The 24335-nt window shown below is 31.8% G+C and overlaps 1 protein-coding gene across 2 annotated transcripts in view; it reads right to left on the reverse strand.

The window, feature by feature from the left end:
• The window catches only part of Mcr (macroglobulin complement-related), a 37547-nt gene extending 13598 nt beyond the window's left edge, over nt 1-23949 (reverse strand). The window contains exons 1-2 of one of the 2 annotated variants that reach the window (XM_088189555.1): nt 23752-23949; nt 46-179 (exon numbers count right to left, since the gene is read on the reverse strand). The gene's annotated coding sequence lies outside the window, so the exon portion shown is untranslated. The remainder of the gene's footprint in view (nt 1-45; nt 180-23751) is intronic. The other variant, XM_088189554.1, reaches the window with a different exon arrangement.
• Between the last annotated feature and the right edge of the window lie 386 nt (nt 23950-24335).

Here is a 24335-nt window from a genome sequence, read left to right on the forward strand (position 1 = left end):
ATGTAATTCGAGGATATCTGCGAAATTTATTTTAAAATTATTCACGGTTAAACTCCACGAGGGATTTAATCCGGGTAGGACGGTCCTAATTAAGCAGCTTCAACGTGGCAAATAATTCGGAAATGGTGAACGACGCATGGGATAAGCCAGAGATTTTCAAGTTCATTAAAAATAAGTTTCTGTAATTAAAAAACGAATTTCTCTTATATAATTGGAATCAAGAATCCGTAAGAGACTCGAGCGTTATTTGATCATCAAAAAGCGCTTTGCGCTCATTTTATTGCGCTTTGATCTTATTAAGTTTGAAGTATCGGGAATGTCTAATAGTTTTGTAGTAATTATAATTCTAACAGTCTCATTCAATTTCTTAAAATATTTTTTCGCTGTAAAAACACATTACGGTCCGTTCACGCCTTTTCACGGGTTAGCGAAACTTCGTGATTAGTCCATGCACGCGTTTTCGCGGGTTGAAAATAATGTAACTTTAACTTGTAAAAGAGAAGATGGATATACACATTCATAATTATTTTGGAAACGTGAAAAAATGTTACTTTTCGTTCAAACATATACATTTAAAATTATTTGAAAATACTGGACCGTTATTTGTTTCAATATAAGAATGGTAACATATAAAAAAAAAATTTCGGTGTAAAATTTCTCAATGCACGGCCTGTTATACAATAATAAATAAACAACATATTTATTTTTAGAAAAATAGGCATTAATACATATTACTAAAAATATGTTGATCATTCTGGTTGGTATTTTTTTTATCTTGAGCACTTAAATAGTCAATTATTATATTGGAAACGTGAGACTCCTAAATACATTTATAGTATTAATTATAATAATAAGATTATTGTAGTGTTGTCAAAAATATTGCATTTCATAGACTGTTTCTTTTACATTTCTATAATAAATACAATTTTTTATATCTATCAGTTATAATTTTTTTAAATAAATAATATTGAAAATAAAATAAACCTCACTCTAACATTAAAAAACTCGTTGAATTTCAGAACAGGGCAGAACTCTTTTGGATGACAAAAGTGGCAAAAACGTTGTAAATTGTACACGAAGAAGCGATAAAAATGCTGCTGTCATTTGCTCTAATCTTTGCAAATAATGATTTTATATTATCACTAGTATAACAGAATCACAATTTGCTAACATAAAAACGCAGTTTATATTGTTTTTAATGAGTTTTTTAAAACAGTTCTAAATTAAAATTTGCATTGCAGAAATCATTCGTAATACGATTTTTTTTGTTAATTGAATTTAATTTATTAACCTGATATAAAACTTTAAGATATCTTGAAATAAAATGGCAATTCATAAGAAAGATATCAGCAAAGCATATTTATTTGAGATAAATAGCGGTTTAATAGTATATTATTCCAAAGTTTTAATTTGCATAAATGCGTATTAATACTTTGTTAATATAAAATTTCGCGCTACATGGCAAGATAAACGATAAATATATTTTCAGTTTAAAATGTTACCGCCTTTTTTGTGTATGTTGTATTGTAAGTTTATGGTGATTTTTTTATAAAAAAAATAAAATTAACCCTTTGAGTAGTGAATTTATATGCATTTGTTAATTTGTTGGTATACACCTGGGAGTGAGTTAATTTTACGTATTTTTCTATAATTATTTCTGTTGATATTTATTTATTATTATTTTATATTGCATTTCAATTAAATTATAGAAAAAATATTAGTGATTTTAAACGTTTTATTACTTTGATTTATTTTATGTATTAGTATGTTTTAATAATTTATTTTAACACTTATCTATTATTCAATTTCGTTAATTTATTTTAAATTCGGATTTTGTGAATTTTTTTATTATGTTCATTGATTTCGTACTTTTTGATTTATTGATATTATTTTCTATATAAATCATACATTAAATCAATGTTTTTTTTATATAAATATAATGTTTCTTATTTATATATGTTAACTATCTGGAGTACCTCAAAACAGTGAAATATTGACAACCGTACATGTACGGCCCAGAGCGGTTTATTTTGCGCTTTGCGTACTCTTTGCGCGGCGTGCCATCAGAACTATTCATATTTTTATGACATTGGGGTGGATTCTGATGTTTTTTTTTGCGGAGGCATAAAATTTTTAATTCCCACTTTGAACAAGACGGTAATATTTGTTGTACGCAAATATATTTTAGGGTAATAATTAAAAATGTTTCCCAACTTCTAAATTAGGCTAAGGTTCCGAAAAGTGATTTTATGGATAACCATGATTTAATATTTTGTGTCATGCATTGCGAAATTGTACTGTGCTTTTATTCTATATGAATAAAATAATACGATACATAAAAATAATAACAAGATCGCTTTTATAAGTATTACATAGCATATACAATATATCCTCAGGTAAAAATTAATATATTATAGTTTGAAAGCATCTGATACGCACACACGTGTACGTACATACATTTAAAGTACGCACATGCGGATGTCCGCATTTTAAATTATACGCACATATATGCAAACGAAAGGGTTGATTTCGACGTACCCTCCGACTGACCTTGGTGTCATTGCGCGTGCGCATCTCATCCCATCCAGCAGCCACGTACCCGCAGATGACTATGTCTATTTAATGAGATTTTCTAAATGAGCTTAGGGGGCTGTATTCGCTCGGGAAGGGGATGAGGTCAAAATCTTCTACTCAAAAAATAATTAAAATTTTCATTTATATCGAAAGGAAAATAAATCTCTCAAGACCAGTAGCAAAATTTGATATGATTGAACATCAAAATTGGAATTATTTAAGCATCTTACTATTTATCCTACATACAATAATTTTTCATAATGTGCTGAACAAAGATAGTAAATTTAAATTATATTATAATTCGACTCTTCACTATGAATATTGAACTTATGTCTACTAGCCATAAAATTGAGATTATCCATAATTTAATACTAGTCGATTGAGCATATGAGTGAATGCAGATGGCTTTTAAAAAGATATGCATATCCAGATGTCTTATTTTAAATATAGCATATCTTTTTTGGCAGATACTTTCATACTCATTACGCGTACGCTGAAATTTTATTATATTTCGGTGACATTACATAAGAAAATATTTTTTTAAGCATAAAAAAACCCCATTTATTTTTGCATTGATACACGATACAAATCAACATTTTCGCTTTAATATTATTTTTACTTTGAATGACTATTGTTGGCTAGATTAGGTTCGATATTCGTTGATGCTTTAACAACTTCTATGTCAGTTTTATAGACTACAATTAATCAATTTTAGACAATTAATTCATTAATTTCCACTTTAAAAAAACGGCTATTTACTTAGAAACAGATAGTTTTAGTGTATGTCTGAAAACTTCTGGTTTAGAGGATGTAGCTCGCATTCCTATGAAGATTATTGTAATTTCTCCTGTATACTTTGCTTTCAACGTTTAGGACGCGTGTCTCGCTTATTATTTACTACACCCTCATGTGTCATCGCTCTCTTGCATATCAATTATAATGTTTACACAATTGTTTAATCATCCAAAGCGCTAGGAACTTTGTCGGCTGGTCTCCATTGTGACTACGTATCATATCGAGACATAAAAGGTTAATAACAACATTATTTACCGCACAAGACGATGATAAATGAAATTCTTTCTTCAGTCTATTATTACTTAATTGAAAGACTCGAATTAACAACAAAAGAGTGTCTGTTTGTTAGTGTTAACCTACGCTGATTATTTATTTAAGCGTTTGGAGTATGTATGTATAAAATCCATTAAACATAAGTATGTATATAAAGTTTGAGTCCATTATACTGTAGCCTCAGAAAAAATCAACATATTTCGTTTTTCAAAAAATCAACATATTTCATATTTCGTTATTCTAAGAATGTTTTATTTTTTTTCAAACTCTAAATGTTGATTAAAGTATTACAAATAAAAAATCAATTAAAAAAACAAATTTGAAATTCATTATTAAATTTTAAAACTTTATGTGGTGTAAAATTATTTTAAAATCCCATTTTGAGGAGGGGGAGGTGGGAGAATTTACCCCCCTTTCTTTGAATTTGGCCAAAAAAATGCATGTTATTAAATGAAATACTAGGAATTTTAATGAAATCGAAATATTAAAAAAACGGCCATTGACTGGGCAATTTTTGCCCCCACCCCTTGAAAAAGCTGAAATAAAATCGCTGATTCTAAACCAGAAATTCTCGGGATATACCGGAAAAGAAAATGTGAAAATCTATCCCGAAAATATTTTTTAAAATATGTCATTTCAGTGAAGTCATATTGGAATACATTTTCACTGGTAGATATATATTTTTACCAGTGCAAATATAATTTATCTTGCAGGTGCTAATAAAATTATACGAGTTCAACTTTTCCGTGTTTATACACTTACCGTTATTGATTATCATTCGATGTATAAATGTTAAAAGTGAATGTGTATTTTTCAGTGCAGTTATATTTTGACTAGTGAAGTCCAAATACATACATTTTCACCAGTAGATATGAATATATTTCTACTATCGAAAATATAATTTATTTGATAAACATTAAAACTCAATTTGACAGTTGCGAAACGTCCATTAGCTGTTCAAACCCAAACCTAACCTATTCAAATTGAACTAATGAAAATTCTATATACGTATATATAATTTTGGAAGTGCAAAATACGTACTAAACCAACTCATCTCTCAGGGGAAAATAAGCGGAAGAAGAAGTATAGACAGATTTAGCATCTGGTTTGTCTGCACTTCGATATTATACTGTTTTACAAATATGATAGCTATTCCTTACCGATATTACTACGGACTTCTGATATGAGAGTATTGGTCAAAGTGTATTTAAACCGAATTTTGATCAATAGGAAGGCGCAAAAACAATTATCACTTCTCAGAAGTCAAAAATTCACGTCAAAAGCAATAAAATCGTCGCAGTGGAAAGCGATTCAATAAACACAAGAAACTAATTTTTGCTCTACGCGGGCAAATAGTTCCAAGAATTTAATAAAAAAATAATCACATTTACAAATTTTGAATAGATAGGCTATTATGGACTTGTGATACAATTCCATTTCCTAATACTTAGGCCGGTTTCACACGTGCCGGGTGGATTTGCCCGGCACCGGGCCGGCGCCGTGTAGTGGGGATGGTGTTGTATGGGCTAGTACTATCATTTCAGACGTGCCGGACAAATCTACCCGGCGCCGGCTCGGCGCTGACTGCCGGGTTGTCGCCGGCCGCGCTCACTAAACTGTCCGGCGCCGGGTACCGAGTTGAGTGTGGTGGGGGTAAAACTCAAACATGAACCGGGCCGTTGACAGTGATTGTGGTATCTTGTAATAAAATATAATATATATTCCTCGTGTTTAGGCAATAGCGGAAGAAATAGACTTCGAAATTTTAATTATATTAATGTAATCTCTTTTAATTATCTTAGTAGAATACATACAAAAATAAAAAAATAACGCGAAATGTGTGGAAGGACTTATGTGAAGCCGTTAATCCTAAATTACTGGCACCAGTTGACGGGGTATAGGTCGGGTTGGGAAGAAACCGGCCAGAAACCGACCAGAGACCGGCCACGTGTGAAAGCTTTGTAAACGGCGCCGGCCCGGTGCCGGGTGAATCCATCCGGCACGTGTGAAACCGGCCTTACTGATGTGCAGTTGTTATTATTAAAAAAATAAATCGTATTTCGACTGTAATAGGTGACAGCACCATCTCAATTGAAGAGAATGGAAATCTAGATTTTAAGAAATGTATCATAATTTTTTTTACAAAACGAGACAATTCGCGATTCTCTCATCAGTATCATTATTTTTATTATTACCTTTAAAATAAAATAGATTTCAATTGATGGTAACATATTTTTATAATTAGTTTCTTTAAGGAACACAATTTCTTTATTTCATCATGATTTAATTTGTATATTCTAATACATATCAAAACCTCTTTTGATCCTCTTCCTTACATAATAAAATATAACTACTTATTTATAAATATTTTACTTGTAAGCCACCCTTGTTATATATTACAATATATTGTAAGCAACAGAAAAAAAACTATTTATGATTTTATGCAATAAAGAACCGCATAATAAATAAAATATATTAAACATAAAACACATTTATGAATGCAATAACCATGAATCATAAAAAATGCAGGGGATTAATATAATATTATCATTTTACCAATATTATTTTTTGTGCTGTATAGGTGGCCCTCTTCTTCGGACGTTTTTTGTTTCGAGCACAATCCAAATCGTATAAAACGTATCAAAACAAACCCTTTAAAAGGAATGTAAACATTGAAAGTAGATGTCAGTGGCGGCACGTGTCGGACACACGCACGCCGTAAATCAAACACGCGTTTTCCGTTGTTACAAGATTTATTCATATTTACGATGGCCAAGTAAGGAAATGTTCTTGACCTCAAGAAAAATAAAATCCGGATGTTACGGACCTGCCCTAACTATAAACTCGTGATTATTTACTGTAAATTGCTGTCGAAGCAACTAGCCATAAATTACGTCACCGCTAAGGGATTTTATTAATAAAATGCGGTCGACGCAATAAATGGCGAGGGTGAGAGGGTTTCAATACGTTGAGTGTTTCTCAATGTTTAATGAATGATTGTTTTTACGATGATGAATCACTAACAAACGTCTTTACGTCACAGTGACCGAACGACTCAATGTCACTTGTCCTCGTTACTCAGTTAATCACTTACGTTTGGATTTGAATGCATCGAGCTATTTATTATACATAGGAAATCTGACCATCTGCAATTCGCATATTGTTATTAGATCACCCCTAGCGAAAAAAAAAAGACAGTGATAAATGAGGCTTCATCCCCTAATCCGTATTATGAACGCCACTATTTAATCAGCGACTAGGGAGATCATAAGATTTATGACTGAAAATGAACCGTTCCAATCAGGAGATGATCTTGTATGTGTGTGAAAATTAATTTTACATATATTCATAAATGACAAAAATCGTTTAAAAATAAAGAAAAGCAAACCTAACTGATAAATGATATAATTTACATATCGAAAAAAAAAACAATTAGTTTTGGTAATGTCGCTATGATGGGTAATAGCTACAATCGAAGCTATACTGACATTTTGCCAAAGAGTTACTGACCATTTATTATATTCCCTACCTTCATTACAATGCTTATTTTTTTTACTTAGTAGCTTTGAAATGCTTATTAATTTTGTTTCGCTATGTGATTTCAATCGCAAAACGTATGAAACACAACGATGTTCGACATTGTATTACGATCGCATGCTGCGCAAAGAGTCGCCGAAAACCTTATGCATATTATAGTCAATTAATTAATTAAATTTTTATTCAATAAGTTTTGTGTAAGCAATGCATTTATTTAAAAGCTTTACTTTTTCATATTAGGTAGATTTATTAATAAATATACACATTGCAGAAGATCTCGTGACACGATTAACAACATTTGGGGAAACGATAACTCCCGTAGTTTTAATCAAATATAAAAATAATGTACTTATGCTAAAAAAGAATAAAACTAAATGTATGTTTATTAATTATAATGATATGTTAGTTAATAATAAACAAATAAAATATTTATTTAACTTTAATATACAAATAGTTAATATTATAAAATATTTAGTAGTAATTGTAGATAAAAAAATAATTTAAGGAATATTGAAATTACATAATAATGAAAAAAATAGGTGTATTATATTGGAAGATAAATATGTTAACTATTTATTTTATTAATTTATTTAGCTTAATAGCTAACTTTTACAACAAACAAATTTTAACTAATTTAAATTTATTAATTATGAATTAAGAAATAAAGATGTACATATATTTAATACTAAATATCAAGATAATTTAAGAATAGAAAAGTATAAGAAAACGAGTACGGCCAGGGGAATATTGTAAGTAGATGTGAATTTGTATAATAATATTACTAGGACAATCAGCATAAATAAAAATGTAGCAGGTTTCCTCAATGGAATAAAGAAACACATTTGTGATTTAGGCAATTAATTGTAATATTACACTTTTTTATTTATAAATTAATCAAATAAAATAACAAGATTATTCATTTACAATATTGTCATGGAAAATTGTGCAAATGTGCAAATATTAAGCATTTTGTACTTATTGTATCTGATACAAATAAGAAACTCTCATACAATACCAAATATATCTGGTATGTTAGGATTATCTTTTGAGCTTCAAAGATGTCCTTTTCATATCATAACATGTCAATAACACACTTCCACCACGCATCCTGCACAAATATGTCACGCATGAATGAATTGAAAGGTTGTAAATTTATGTGTTTCGGCAGTTTTGACAAGCAATGTTTCATTGGAATGTAACGACAATTTAATACATAAATAATAATGATGTATGTATGTATGCATATTTCTAAATTCCGTTGCAAAGATGTAAACACAAAATTTAATAAAGTAACTATCCAAAACATAAATATTATAATACATACATAAATATGATGATAAGAATTTCTGGAATTGTCTTTAATGATATAAATAAGAGAATCACTGCAACCAATATTTATTTAGTGATTTTCTGCTATATTTATCTATCTACCATCACAAAAATGTAAAAACATATGGCTTGGAAACCTTTGTTCCCACTATTACGTACCACATTGGCTGGAATCAAACACGCGATGCTCAAATGCGGCATTGTAGCACCACTACCTTCAATACACAAAACGATCGATTTTCCCCGCGACCCATAAAACTACTATGTAGGTACTACGGATTCTTCTGTGCCACGAAAAGAGCAACAACCTCTACTAAACTACATATAATCGTGAATAAACATTCCCATTTCACGATTGTCAAGATCATTATCGGGTGGTTATCCTTCGTCGACCTATCTGTCGATTGGATCTCACCATCGACTCCTTTGTAATAATCACTGACAAATCGAATCATTTGTCAGTATAATTAGAGGGCTACAAACTAGACAACATAAATACTTCAAGAAACTGAGATCGCCCCATAGAGATAGTTGAGGCATGATCTGTTTACAAATACACACGTGCGTTATAAATGTAGTACTATACAAAATTCTCTGTGCAGAATGTCACATCTGAACACAATTAATGTACTAATAAGACGCCAGGGAGGCATAAAGGGATAATAAAATTCATCAATCAGTGTCAGATTTAGCAGATACGCTTCATCTGCACGCTTTCAGATTTAATAATAATAAAATGCTGGATGGAAGGGTGGTGTCAGTGGGTATTTTCATTAATATAATTTCATTTATAGATAGCAGATTTTTATGTTAAGTAATATAGCATATCTCAGAATTTCATTAAACATAATGGTTCTATATACATTATTTGTGAATTACCTCAGGGGTCTGTTAATAGAATTTGGAAAATAAAGATTGTATAAACATTCACCCCCGATGGGGATTTAATGGATGCAGGGGAAGAAACCGTCAGATCTGTATCAGTCATATAACTATATTAACCGATAGTAAGTAGCATATAAATAAACAGGAATGGGAAAATCACGCTAGTGACAATACGCTTTTTGCTCCTTGATCTGTACTACAATTTGACGGCACACGCGTTTATTGTTTATAAGTACAAAGTTTTTAATGCAAATTATATTAAATCGCAACATAAGTTGTGCAATAATGAATAGATGGATGTTCTCGTCGAAGTAATGCGTCACGTAGTTTTAAAGTCGTATCAAAGATTGGGCTGAACTATTGGGAATTTGGGTGATCTTTTATTTAATCTAAAACAGAAGCTAATCAGTATTTCTGGATAATGTTTCTGACTGAAGAAAGTTACATAGAACGACAGTGTTCAAGCTTATATACCCTTCAGAATTAGTCTAACATCCCTTCCAGTTTTCGATCGTCTGGCCAATATTTATGATTCGAGACAGAATTAGACTATTTGTTATTGTTTAATACACATATTATTAGATTGTAAAACGCGTAACGTAGATAAGAAATTAGTTAAATTGGCTACGTAGTAATGTATGAAATATGAATCAGTTCAAACCGCACGGTTTTTATGCAAGTGTTTTGAAACTGTTAATGGATACCAATTAATGGATATCCGCTCAGAAAAGCAATATTGTTATATATGAACTTAGGTATTTAAATTTATATTTTCACTAGTGAAATCCAAATACATTTTACCAGTAGATATATATTTACTAGCGAAACTAAAATTAAGCTGATAGGCGCTAGTAAATTTCTATGCTGCTCTAAAATATATATGAAACTCAAATTGAGAGTTGTGAAACGTCCATTTGCTGTTCAAACCCAAACATAACATAATAAAAGTTTTAAAATTAATTAAGGGGTATAGTACTTACGTAAGGTTAAGTCCAAAATAAAACTAAGCTAACTCATCTCTCAGGGATAAATAAGCGGAAGAAGAATTGAGTCAAGTTGGGTTTGGTTAATTTTTATAGATTAGGTTTGGGTTTGAACAGCAAATGTACGTTTCGTAACTTTTATATAAATTTTAGAGCAGCATATAATTTCACTAGCGCCGTCAATTTAATTATATTTTCACTAAAATAGATATATATATCTACTGGTGAAAATGCATTTGGACTTCACTAGTGAAAAAATATGTAACTTCACCGAAAAATGCACATTCACTGTAACATTTATACTTCGAATATAAATAAATAATGATAAGTATATAAATGTATATATGCGGAAAAGTTAAAATCATATAATTTTACTAGCACATGCCAGATAAATTATATTTTTACTGGTAAAAATATATATCTACCGGTGAAAAAGTACTCCGATAAGATTTCACTGAAATGTAATTTTAAAAATATTTTCGGTATAGATGTTTTTTTAGATTTTCTTTAAGGGATAACCCGAGAAGTTCTGGTTTAGAATCAGGGACGATATTTCAGATTTTTCTAGGTGGGGGGGGGGGGGGAGCAAAAGTTGACCAGTAAGTAATCGTTTTTTAAATATTTTGATTCTATTAAAATGTATAGTATTTCATTGAATGACATGCATATTTTTGGCCAAATTGAAGGCGGGGGGGAGGACAAATGCCTCCATCTGCCCCCCCCCCAAATTACGTCCCTGATTATTACACCGTAAACTCATCTACACATTTTCTGTCAAGAAATTTGAATTCACAAAAAAATATATTTCAATGGAAAACGGATGATTGTGAAAAAACTGAACCAGTATTTAATTAAGGCAACGATCCTGATTAGCACATTTAAATTTATTCCCACAGTAATTAGTGATTTGCATTTTTGCTTGAAGCAGCTTCAATTCCAAATTCATCTTGCCTTCGCCATGCATGTTGGTCATTTGATTATTCGATATTAATTAACTGGATATATTAATGCTTCTCTCATAGTCAGTTTTATGTTGCAATGTTACGAGCAGAGCAGTCAAAGCGAATTTTTTAATTGTCATGCGATTATTTTACTCATTTTCAAAAAGGTCATAGCCAAGAAATCTATTTTAGGTGTAGTATCTCCAATATCACTGCTAGTTTTGGACCTCCCTTATTCACGTATAATTTATGTATTGTGACACATTATGACAATTATGAAATATCACCGCCCTAATAATATACCATGTTGTGGATATCGATTTACAAGGCAAATTCTATACATTATCCGACTATTGATCCGCGGCCCACGTGCCATTTACTGCGGGGGATGCAGCGGCTGCATTTCTTGATAACATTGATGCAAAATAGAGGGGTGAGATAATGTAAACCGGCGTAAATCACGAGTGCCTCTCTCCACACTAGAATTGACTGCGATTAACTATAGAATATAGCGTGGTATATGAAGTTTAGGTACCTAGTATTCCATTTACTCACTTGAACATAATCAAGATCAATAATTTAAGAATAAAATTGAGAAACATGTACCATTTAAATAAACAAGCGCATAGAGCAATTCAGAAAATAATTATAATTATTATTACACCAGTTTTCATCGTGTAGCACCAGCCTTTTGAAGCATTAACCACCTACATCCGAAAATTTTACATTCAAGGGGAACGAGGGTGGCACGCGTCCGGGGGGGTGCAGATTTATTGTGCTCTCTCTCTCAAAATCTTGTACACCAAATGGGCGAACGTTTAATTTAGCAGTCTATTTTCTGGACTTTGGTTCAATAATACGGCACACGAGAGCTCTAGTGTGGCTTTAATTTCACGAAACGTGTTTAGCTAGAGTGGAGCATGTGCGAGTTGAGTTGGGGGTGTGAGTTTCCCCAATAACATAGGACGAGTGCTTGTAAATAGAAATGGATAATTCGCAATGATTTCTATTTTTGGTATGGAGGATTAGTCGGAATTATAACGACACAGATGTTCGAAGCGAAATTGATTTATTAACTCGGAAGATAAACATATGTATGCGGTTGGTATGAAGGTACTCTTATGCTACATGCCCAATTCCGGGATTAGACGACACATATGAGATTTTATTTTTTCATTGTTGAAAATAATTCTGTGTGTCGGATGTTTGAAATATACGTGTACGTATTTTTATATAATGCTTAAAAGCTATTGTGTCTGTAGATAAAAGTGTAATATTTCGCATGAAAAGAATTTAAATTCTGCGCATGTACTTGCAGGACGTGACAGGGGGGTGATATCGGATTAGTTAAAAAATCGCTGGTTTTACGTCTAGAGTTAATTTTTTATTTATTTATGAAAAACGTAATTAAAAATTTAAGCCGTACCTAAATTAGGTTTAATATTTACGTGGCCGTGAGTCGCAAAAAGTAAATTATAATTATGTATTTGAAAAAAGAAAAGACGTAAGTATTTTAACTGTACGCTTTCGTTCAAGTTAAGATTTACATAAGAACGTGAGAGTGATTATGAGTACGTGAACTCAGACACAAGATTTAGTTGTTTCATTTCAAAGTTACTCAACCATAAGGTTAAGTTAAATTATGTTTTAATTATACATACATATATGGTACTGAATATTATCGTTTAAACCATTAGGCTATCGAATGAATCTTACATATATGGTACTGTGAGAACCACATGAAATTTGTCGATTGGACCACCTTGCAATACAAAAGCTTACATCAACGGTTGATAAAAAAGTCAGATCGCAAAACAACTATGTATCACATACAGGCCACAAACGTTTGCAAACGAAAAAGCTTTTAGTCAAATTTACGTGTTATACTCAACTTCGGACTCGTTCCGATAACACGTCAAGAATTTCAACCGAGCCCTCCAAATTGGACTTGCTGTATTGGTACAAACTTGAATTCAAAAGAAAATCGATTAACTTCAGACCATTGAAAATCAAAGAAGCAATCGCTTCCCCCTTCACGTAAACTGAGACGACTGAATCATCCAATCACAGACAAAAAGAGATCTTTATCTTACTCGAAATGATCTCAATTGTTGCACAATATAAATTATTAAAAAATACCATGTCTAGTAAAAACTAAACTAAATAATAATAATTATTAATTTCGAACTTCAAACAAATCGCAAAAATCGTGGGTCCATGTGAGTTTTGAATCCAGAATCTTAAATATATAATTGCATTGACATTTTCATCTCCTTCAAGGAAAACATTACCTTTTGATAGTTTTGAGCGTAAATAGATCTTAGTTTATTTCCAGCTGCAAGATTCGCACCGATGAAGTCTTGCCACCGCTAAGAAGATATATTTTTAAACACCACAATTCCATATACTGTTTTGCTGTAGGTACTAAGAACTTACTTTTTTAAATATTTATAATATAATTTATTGTAAAAATGTAAGATTTCGTCAAATCTAGCTTGTTGAACGCAATCATATTATTACTCCTTAGCTAATTAAAATAATTATAATAAATTAGACATCAGTTTGATATCGATTACAAAACCTTTTTTGTTGTATATATGTTATCAAATTTCAACTTATTACTAATGACACTCGTAAACGTTTTATTGTGAATCTTATCACGTTCATTACATAAAGAAATCCTATATTTATCCATTCCGAATTAAAAGTATCCGGTGTTTTCAATCAATTGCAGGCGATGATTAAAAAACAGCTCTTATCGCGCCGAGTTTTAATTTAAATCTTTCTCCGAAGCATTCCAATACTTGCTCGAATATCCGAAGATATTGCCCACCGGGTATGAATACGAACTTCAAAGCAGACATGTTTACAATCGCCTCGTAATGGAAGCAACAGAGAACCGGTAATGAAGCTATATTTTTCTTAAAGTAATTGCTTATGGTTTCCTCGGATTATGATTCACGACGCCCGAAAGAGCCGAGCAAAGCCTTTGGGGACTTATCACAGTATTTTAATGCGACGACAGTATTTTAAAATCGCGCCATGTGTGTACTGCCATGGCTTATATTTATATGCTATGGAATTGTATAACATGACACCGTGTGAAAGCTGAATCTAAACACGTGTTTACCACTGGCTAATACCGACGTTTGATTAATCGACCGTGGAAATTTAATCGTCCTCGTTTTATAATCCTCGAAACGCCCTGTTTGTTTGGTGAAATTTTAGGAATGTGGGGGTAAACTGAGGTTGAACATAAACGATCGCTCATATAATAAGGTGGTCGACGTACAAGTACTTTAACTAGGCGCACGGTTGTATTTGAGCTTTAAATAAAAAATACAGTTCGTGCGGAAATCCACATACAATCTAGATTTTTAATCATGTAAAAAAATATGATTTGATTGCAATTCATCGCTACATAAAAATCTCATTATTTATTTACGATTTAAGATATTCATGAATTGTGGAACCACTTTTTTCCTATTATTGAAGTCATGTTTCGGACGTCGGATCATATGTCTAAGGTACTCCACATTCCTCCGTTTGATGGTTGAAAGAGAGAGAATTCGGTCATTGGAGATCGGCATATAATACTACTAACCTTATGCTTGTACTACACTCTCTGGAAGTGTTTCGAACCGAAGTTCAACTGAAGTCGACCAAGGTCGCCGACTTCCGAGTAGTGGCCACACTGCCAAAAATTTCATATGCCGTCCGGACGGCGGGCGTGAATGACGCGCGCACGGCGGCTGCTATCATGTACAGCTGGCATATTTGCACGCGATCGAAAAATGTGCCAAATAATCGGAATTTTTAAATTGTCATATTATTAAAATTACGCTACTGATAATTATAAAAGTTTGTGTGGGCACTCACCAATACAATATCAGTGAAAACTTTTCGGTCGTAAATATTCAATTTACGCAAAATCTTTGTCGACTTTTGCAAAATGCCATAAGGCATAAAAATTATACTTCAGTATACGAACACCACATCTGTGACTATCCAAGAATTTGTCGCCATCAATTCTAAATAAGAATTCGTTATGGTGTGACATTTATATAAACCGATCTAGGAAAATACATAAGGATATTCGAAAATTATTTTTTTTAACAAAATCAAGTGCCACTAATTCTTTTTTAATTATTTAATTTTATATGAAAAAAAATATAATAACGATATCTGTTAGAAGAATATACTATCTAAAATATAATTAATCCCTTTTGGTGCCCTAAAATATTCAAAGATGTCAGTAAGAGTCTGTTGACGTCCCCGATAAGCACGTGGTATTATAACTTGACAATGTGACTACGATGCAACGCTCGACGTGCGTGTTGACCATAGGACGTCTACTCATTCTATCTCAGTTTGCGAAACACCATATCATTATCTCTCTCACTCTCGTCACTTAACACGCGAAAGAGCAGAAGGGGAAGTATCTCACCGCTCGCGCTCGAAAGAGCAGCTCCGACTTCGGTCCGTTTGCCGACAGCGTTCGGAAGCGCTCGAAGCTGGCCAAGTCGACTGAATTATCCCCACTTTAACTTCCGTTCTCGGTAACCTCGGACAACTTCCGAGAGATTTTAAACCGAACGCGAGCGAAGTAACCCACTATATTCTCCGTCTTTAGACAACCTTGGTCAACTACCAGAGGGTGTAGTGCAGGCATTACAATATTTTAAATTGCACATTATCAATTTTATTATGTATTGATCCAGCATGCGATTCTAGTCAACTAATTTGGAAATCTAGTGAAAACATTATACAGATGCATTGTGGTAGAAATAGTGTTGATAACATTTCATATAAAAAAATTGAGATTTGCATACATAATCAGGTAAACGAATACTAGTTAATAAAAAATTAGTAGGTTAATAAAAAAATATAAAAAGTTAAAATTTAAACAATAGTTTGACCTCTACCTCTAAAAAGTGAACAAAAACTGCATTAATTTAAGGTTGAGCTTCAAATACCTGGACATCAAGCTTAAATTAACTTAACATAAGGCGGAACACAGTTCTAAAAAGCTTGCTGCATTTTTAACAGTACCATCTAAAATATTTTAATTAATTAGACCGGTAATAACATACGATTGCTAGGTGTGGAGTCACACTAGTAATTCAGAATAAGGTAATAAAATATTATTTAACACATCCTTCTATACTAATCTTTAAAAAACTAGTAATTTCTAATACCAGCAATTAAATAATATAGCATCACATACATCTGGACTTCAAGCTTAAATTAACTTAACATATAACGGAACACAGTTCTAAAATGCTTGCTGCATTTTTAACATTACTATCAAAAACATATTTTGACTATAAAAACTGTCAATTAAACCTGGGTGTGGAGTAACACCAGTAATTTAAAACAAGGCGATAAAATATTATTTAATACATCTTAATAGATTTCTAAGACCAGTAATTAAATAATATTCCCATAATGATACCGTAAAATACTATAAAATATTACGCAAGACCACATTAACTCACAAATATTTAGAATCGATGACTATGACAAGACCAAACATAAATTTAAGTATATATATAAAATGCCTGAACACATCATGGTTTAAATACATAGATTTAATTTTTAGAAGCTCCAGATCTCTAGTTAAGTAAATATATAGTTAATTTATTTATTTATCTTTAATTAATATTATGTTTTTATATGTTAAACTAAAAAAAATTATAAGCCAGCAACTTGCATTTAATTTTAATATAGCTTTGAGCGTTTTAAATTTCATAATCAGTACTCAAGAAAATATTATTATTAACAGACTAAACATATTATCTGATAGAAATAAAATCAAACAATATTCGTATAAATATAAGAAATAAAAAAATCAATACCAGTCATTGAGAAAGTGCACAGCTGCAGAGTAGTAGCTTTCAAATATGAGTAATTTCATAAATTTCAGCAGTAAAAAAGTTTTTTGATCGGTGTTTGGTGTTTTTATAAATGAAAAATTTCAAAATATTTCTCTATAAATATGAACTTAACGAATAGTAGGACAAATATTCGACTAACAAGTAGTTATAAAATACAGAATTTAATTTTTTAGAGATACAAAAGTCGAAGAGTATTTTTATTTAGAATAATATTGGCTCTGTTTTGAAGGCGTGGTTTAAACGTAAATAACATTTATGAAAGATATAAATCATAAATCGTACAAAGATAAACACAGCAATCGTTGCCAGTTTCAACACTAATCAAATCGATTTTTTTATGTTATTTTAGACTAAATTTTTTAATAAACATAAAAGTAATTGTTTTGTTATAAACACCACAGTTTTAAGCCGGTTTAAAACCAGTATTTATATATAAAGTCGGAAGCAGCTTTTTTAGTCTGATATAGACACAAAAGAGCGCTGAAATTTCCATTAAAAGATGTGGCGATTTAATCAAGTTTGATAATTACTGGAATGTTTTTGACAGGTTTTAATTTCAAACCCTGTGCAAATTTTGATAGTAATTATTGACATAAAGCAACCCTTGAGTTTCGCACACTAAATACAGAGGGCACGCACAAATGCACTTTCACATTGAGCGTATGCTAGCAATGCTCAATAATATTTTCCGTTCGGTTCAAGTGCATAAAACAATAGAAAAAATAACCGCAATCCAACATGCATAAACTTTCATTGAGATTTCCTTTTGTCTTAATGGCTTCAATTGACCTAATCATTTTTAATAATTAAGAGTCTAGATTTACAAAGGGTCCTTGATTTTCAATTGCTTTCATTGTGTAAATTCACAAAACATACACAACTGAGCTTCAACATAAAAAACGAGAATTCTTATAAGGGGCTGCGTTGACATTTTCACCCCGTATTTTATTTCGGCTGAACCGTGCATTTTATTAAGCCATATAATATTTCATAGTACATTTTATTACATGTATTGTATAAGAAAATATATATGTGTCTTTAACTACAAATTACATGTTTTAATTACAGCAATCAAAGTGGCGTTAAGCTCATTTCATATGCATAGAGTAATAAAAGTTAACATGTAAGCATAACCACACACATAGCTCAAAGGGCTAAATCGTTCGTCATATATCTGAATATCTAATAATAAAGAATAAACAAAACGCCCCATCAAGCAATTATAATCGATATTTAAACATTCGAAAGATATAAATGACACAAGGTGATTTATCCATGTAGCGAAGGGTTAAAATTTATTCATGATTTATTCGGTATGCGAGCGATCTTAATCGTGTAAACAATAATTTTGAAGATTTATTTCAAGTTTAACCATTTCACGTGCTACGTGTATCTAATCGAACAAACGCGTTAACGTGACTGACGACAATGGATGACTAATGACCGCAGGCGTTATGTTTGAGTAAATTTTCTAGATATTTCACTTCTGGCGTTTGATGTTCGATCATCCGTTCTGACGGGCGATTGACAGGTATGTTAGGGTTGGAACGCAGTATAGGTATCGATTTTAACTTTTGGTGTATCGGCCGCAAAGCAAACCAACTAATTGAGATTCGAACCGCACGATCCAAACTTTCAACTGAGCTAATTGACTGGTTAGATAAAATACTAACTTTTGGAGATTTTCCATGTGAACATACACAGAATACCGGAGATGCGAGGACCGTAAATTACTGATTTTGAAATTGAGGAAACATTTTATGGTTATCTGGGAACAAGATCGTTGATGTCAGTATTGATAGATTAAAGAATTTTTCCTATATTTTGCATTTTCCTGAATTTTGTAATATGTATAAATTAAGATTTATTCAGGAATAGTACAACAGTTATTCTAAAAGCTTTTATTGCCATATAAGCGTGAGAAATAAATCAAACCATCAGTTTTCTATCCACCAAAGCTTTTCTTATGCCGACCGGTACAGACCGTACGTAACAATAGACGGATTAAACTAAAAGCATCGCGATATCCATGAGTCTGTTTGCAAGTGTTATCATTTTGGGATTCAAAAAACATGTCGCAAAGCTACTAGATCACACACTTGTGCAAAATATTTAACGGCCGTTCCAAACCTGTTTAGATGGTAATTAGCAATACAAAAATCCAATAAAAAAATCAGCAAAAAGCGGGCGAGCACTAAGCTTCCCTCAGACTAACATAATATAGAACTTCAAACGAACAAGTGAATTCTCGTATACGTAAGCGTGACTCAAATTGTTGCGTAAAATAATTTATAAACTAAATAACTTTGTCTTGTATCAAAAATAAACATGCCTGATACATATATAAGGACAGAATATATTATTCGACAATCCTATACATACAAATACTAATTCAAACTTGATTATCGAAAAGGTGACACCATCAAATTTTGACGAAAAACCGACAGCTACAATGTACTTCAAAATCAATTATTTTATAGCTGTGTTATTTTTTTTTATTATAACAATTAAAGTCTAAGACACTATATTTACAATTATATTATCGACAGTATTTTAATAATTATTTAAATAGCTTCATAAAAGTATAAACAAAAATGATAATTTCTGGAATTTCGGCAGTAAAAAAGTGTTTTTTTATTTATGTATTTTTTATGTTATGGCCATTGCTGTTTTAAATAACATAACGATGAGAAGATAAATTTTACAGAACAAAAATGGGACACAATTGAGCTGTAGATAATGCAGATGTATTAGGTTAGTTGTTCGTTGCGATTTTGCCGGGTACTATACTAGTTAATTTAACACAAACAAGTGGATGTAGTGTTTATCAAGTCAGATTCTGAGAGCAGTAAAATTAAAGGCAAGAGCGTCGTTTAAACGTTTATGTATTAGAAATTGTGCCGACCGCGCGCTCGTTGGCCGTTAGCTTCGTTTCTTAGCCTTAACAATTATAGTTACACCTTGGATAATATTTTAATGGTACATATTTAATAATATATACATATGTAGTTAAAATTCAACAGCTAAAAATAACAGTAATACAGAATTTAATATGAATTAAATGGTTCGACTCATTTATTAAGTGCTTTCGTTTGAATAGCATAGTATCTATTTGCGCAACTTTTAATGTTAATTTCATATGTGTAGTATATCTATAAGTTACAATTTCATTAACTCAAAAGATCAACTTTTAATCATACATGTATATATACATATATAATGAATTCGCAGAAAGCAAACTGGAGTTCAGTTTAATTGTTAGCTGTGTATTGATTTGTAGCCTTTCACGGGTTATAAAAATAGACAGCAAGTAACGTAGAGAATTACATAATTTAATCCAAAAGTAAGAGAATAAAAATGTTTTATTTAATAAAGTTCTTTAGCTTTCACATACAATATTATGACAATGTAAGCGTAGGAATCATTAATAGTAATCTTTTTGGCAGATCTGTCGTCGTGGAAGTTAACGCGTCTATTTTATGGTTATTTTTAAAAATTACAAACGGAAACGACAATTCCAGGCGTGTTTCACCTTAATCCACCCGAAGATTTACAACGTGAGCAGTATCTAAATCACGCTAAGGGCGTTATATCCCCATGAAAATATTCCACATATTTTACATAAGCGCATAGCGGAAGAACTGGGGCAAAGAAGAGTAGGTTTATCTATAATGTGATCTTAATGGATCATTTGGATTTTAATGAATTCATCAACGAGTCTCGCGTTCAAGTTTCGGCTTTGAACTCAAGCAGCACTGCCAAATGCTTGAACTTAACCGAGAATACGCTTCAGGTGTTTTTAACCTATCGGTAGAGTTAAGTTGTGATGGAAACAATATTAATGTATACGTATAGGATATATTCAATGGATATGGCACACGTGTTTCTACTTAGAGATTCTAATTAGCACTTGGGAAACGGAGCACTAAACTAATATTATAACATTGTATCATAAATTGGTTATTTTATGTAATATGTGCATCATAAAGTTCGTTTTAAACTAAAACATCTCTATTTACACGTGTCTTTTACAGTTATATTTTTCTAGTCTGACAAAATTAGCTAAGCTTCCACAATAGTTCTTCACACTCGTCCAAAAACAGAACAACGAAACTGTTCTGTATCTCTAATGTGCAGCAGAAGCCCCTCACGTGCATAAGCAGAAAGCTTGCATTAATTCGGTCTTCCGTGAACGAATTCGTTGCATACGAAAACAGAGGATCAGTCGTTTGGATAAACAAAGGGACTCTGACAGTCAGTCAGTTGTTTTTAGCCGAGACTCAAATTGGAAAATGTTGAGGGTCACTGACGCACGCAAAAGGTCAACAGCGACCGACCACTGTTTGATGACAGTTTCTTTTGCGTAAAAGTGGGCGTCAATTAGTCACTTTTGTGATAACTAATGCATTTTGAAATGTTACTATGGTATAATATTGTTTTATAGTGTATTGTTTTTACTTTATTTGAGAACACAGGTGAGTTTGATATACGTTTGTAGCACGTGCAAAAGTCGTTGCTGACAACACCGGCAGTGAACGCCCCATTGTTGCGTTGACCATCATTTATGGAGGCGTGTATGGGACAAACAATGAAAACTGTGCTATGCATATATGCATTTTTTTACTTGGAACTATAAAAAATAATATTTTTAATAATAAAATTAAGATTTATGTATACATTTTTTGGGAAACGGTATTCTGTAAGTCAATATTGTTCCTATTTTTAAAGAAAAATTATTTAATTTTGACTAGAATGGTCCTCTAAAATGGTATCCTGACATAGTTATTAAAATCAGGAATGGGTAACCTTTGTCAGGCTCACATTCATCATAGTTTATTAAATCAAAAACTGACATTTAGAAAAACAAAAAAGCTAAAGATCAAATTTAGATTTAGTCCAAAACGCAATATTTTAAAAATATACACAAATGGATGATTTTTTTAAATACAAACTGCCGGACTCTCAATGTCGTGAGGAAAAGCAGCTACTTAAGATTTTTTCACTATTGTGTGCCAACTGGAGGCACTGTTGCACTGCTTTAAGACATGTTGAAGAAACAAATGGTAAACATAGTTAAAAACGGAAATATTCATAATTATTATTTTATTTAAAAAAAATATTTTCGGTAGGTATTTGATAATTATTAGGGCGCGACGCTAAATAAACATCCATTTGCTGTTCAAACCAAAACTAACCTGATCAATTTATTCGGGTTTTGGTTTGAACATAATAAATTCAGAAACGCGCGAATTATGCAATTTCACTGCAGGCGCGCATGCCAAGCAGTTAGGGTATAAAACCGGTGTTTAAAACATTTATCTAATGTGAGCAAACAAATGGGGGGGGGGGGGGTTATATATACATATATGTATATACATTTTAATGACCTCAAATAGTTTTTGATTTTTATATATTATATTTTAAAAATTTAGTGATACAATAAAAAACAATCGGTTGCAAAATGAATTCCAAAAGGGTAATAAAATAAAATTTTATTACTCTTTTAGAATTAAAATTTTTAAATAAGCAGTATTTCTTATTTTTTTTGATATATTAGGGTCCTAAACAGTCAAACGTCTCTTTTCCGAGTCAGTCAAAATTTTTAGTTAAACGAAACGAAAGCGAGTAAAGTTACTTCCTATTTGATTCCAAAAAGATTTTTAATAGTATATTGAAGTGTTACAGAAAAACTAAAGAATGAGTTATTAAAAAAAAAGCTTTAAGATGATTCAAAACAAGTTATACAATAATTGTTAGATTTAAGTTCATTTCATAATTTTATTACTTTTTCGATTATTGTAATTGATTTTACAATAAGACTGTTTCATATCAACCATTTTTGTTATAAGATTGTCCGATTGTTATAAGTTTAACACGAGTACGACGTAACGTTCTTCCAATAAATTGTAATTCTTGTCTAGGAGTGGTTAAATTTTCCCGAGAATTATATAATTAAAAGAATTATAACAATTAACTACTACGCTTTTTGTAGTAATTAATTGATATAAGCATATTTATTATAATTATAACGTATATATTTTAAGATGATAGTGACAAATTGTTTTCCATTTTTATAATTTCTTAGTCTTAAACGGTTTTCCATTAAGACTCTTTTACACCTATCATCTAATTTGTTTATTTTGTTACAGTTGAATTTTTAAAGAGGTGAATAATATTTATAATATAAAATAAATAATATTTGAATAATCACCAAACCGATAAATATGTTTTTACGCTCAAACATATAAATTTGAGCAATCGATTCGATCAAAATTAGACCGCAAAGTGTTAAATGTAATATTTAATTCGGCGCGGGTTTGCGACTGTACCGACCGGTGGAGTTCATCGTGTGGTCACCGCATTCAAAAGCGATGACTGTAACCGTTTTAAAGTTGCAAAACTCGCAAAAAACAATCGGAAAAGGTTGACAACGACCGAAAGGGGGTTGTGCGGGGGCGACTAGCCACCCCCGAGCCCCGCAGCGGGTGCTCCGACGAAGAATGACGCGGACAGGTTAACGCCCATCGGCGCGCTTACCTGTCGTCTCGCGGGTCAAGCGGCGCTCCGATCGGCGATCGGTGAAGACTTTGCTCTATCAGCCGAAGGTCACCAATGCGGACACATGGTAGCGGTCAGCGCTAATGCAGAAGAACGGAAAACATCACTTTTGTTTTATAAAATAGAGCGACACTAACAAATTAGACAACCGCCGCGGACCAAGCCCACCGCGCAACTGTTGAATTCACGCTTCAAACTTTCGACAAACAACGCACGGCTTGCGTTGGCAACACTGCGATTCAAATTATCCAGATATTCTTGTATTTTTTAATTGAGTTTGGAATAAAGAACTTATTTTTCGTCCATTTACTTTATATAAAAATATGATTATTTATTAATAACTATATTCAATACATGAAAGGCCTATTATAGGTGCGGCCAAAAGTATATTATTACTTATCCAAGAGTACGGATTTGTATCCAAGCGCCTTTATTCTCGAAGCGTGGGGATAAAATTTATTGTATTCTCAATGAATCGTGTATTAAATAAGGCACAATTTTAAATTGCTGAAGGGTGGTACCGACAATCTGTCGATACTCGGCAATTTTTGACAGCGAGTGTT

The sequence above is a fragment of the Plectrocnemia conspersa genome, unplaced genomic scaffold (genome assembly GCF_051122295.1).
Source record: "Plectrocnemia conspersa isolate PC_06_02 unplaced genomic scaffold, ASM5112229v1 ptg000008l, whole genome shotgun sequence".
Taxonomy (NCBI): Eukaryota; Metazoa; Arthropoda; class Insecta; order Trichoptera; family Polycentropodidae; genus Plectrocnemia; species Plectrocnemia conspersa.